At 36.3% G+C, this 1,335-nt stretch overlaps 1 protein-coding gene across 5 annotated transcripts in view; it reads left to right on the top strand.

Moving 5' to 3' along the window:
• Positions 1 to 1,335, top strand: part of LOC106869260 (sex peptide receptor) — a 741,054-nt gene that overhangs the window by 125,983 nt on the left and 613,736 nt on the right. The window lies entirely within an intron of this gene.

Below are 1,335 nucleotides of genomic sequence, written 5' to 3'. Positions count from 1 at the left end.
TATATATATATATATATATATATGTATATGTATATATAATCGAAACACTTTAAAATTTCAAACAAATTTATTTTAATATGGGTAGGACCGCCTTTGGCAGTAATTACAGCTTGAATTCTACGAGGTATGGACTCGTACAAAGTTTGAATTGTTTCCAAGGGACTTTTTGTCCATTCTTCAGCTAAAACAGTCCCCAGTTCTTGTAGCGATGATTGTGGAAGATATTGACTCCTTACTTGTTTTTCCAAAATGCACCATAAATGTTCAATAACATTGAGATCTGGGGACTGTGGTGACCAGGAGAGATGTTCAACGTCACTAGTATGTTCCTCGTGCCATTCAGTAACAATTTAACTGTGTGAAATGGTACATTATCATCCTGAAAGATTGGCTTTCCCTCCGGAAACAGTTCTACAACCATAGGATGAAATTGATCAGATAAAATGCTTAAATAGTCTTCATTATTAATTCTGCCAAGAAGAGAAACCGCTGGGCCGGCGGGGTTTCAAGATATAGCCTCTCCTCCTCCCAGATCATCACAGATCCTCCTCCATGTTCAACAGTTGGAAAAAGGCAGTCTGGGTCAAATACTTCTTTTGGCTGTCTCCACTTGTATACTCGGCCGGTTGTCGGAAATAGGGTAACGGATAATTCGTTCGATAAAATAACATTGTTACACTGCTCTCGGGACCAATTCTGTAGGTTTTTACTCCACTGTAAATGCTTTGCAACGTTTGTTTTTGAAAGTAGTGTTTTTCCAATTGCAGCCGTCCCGTGAAATCCAGTTTTGTGCAGTTACCGGCGAACGGTTTCGGTAGAGACTGGATTCTAGAGATGGACATTAAGCTCTGCAATAATTTTGGGAGCTGTACTTTTGTTATACTTTCTAACAATTCGTGTAAGAATCCGACGGTCCATATCCGAAAGCTTTGGTTTTCTTCCGGAGTTTTGTTTCGACGAAGTCTTTCCCTCTCTCTCAAAGGCTGTCATTACTTTCGAGACAGTACTTCTTGATATATCAACAGTTTCGGCTGTTTTCGTTACGCTAGCGCCTGTCATACGAGAACTAACAATTGGACCTCTTTAAAAGTCCGATAGATCTGTCATTTTAATGATATTTAATTACCTATTTTCTGATGATATCTGAAAAGAAATAGCAATTTTAGCAAAACATATTAAGCAACACTAATAATAAATCAAAAAACAAAAATGAATAAGCTTTTCACGTTTTTGTAGATATATCAGAATTATGATGCTATGATGCTAGTTGCTTTCATTATTTTGTCCAAACCTTGTAAATATATATATATATATATATATATATATATATATATA

Source organism: Octopus bimaculoides, chromosome 5 (assembly GCF_001194135.2).
Source record: "Octopus bimaculoides isolate UCB-OBI-ISO-001 chromosome 5, ASM119413v2, whole genome shotgun sequence".
In the NCBI taxonomy this organism is placed as follows: domain Eukaryota; kingdom Metazoa; phylum Mollusca; class Cephalopoda; order Octopoda; family Octopodidae; genus Octopus; species Octopus bimaculoides.
This window is presented reverse-complemented; position numbering and strand designations above follow the sequence as displayed.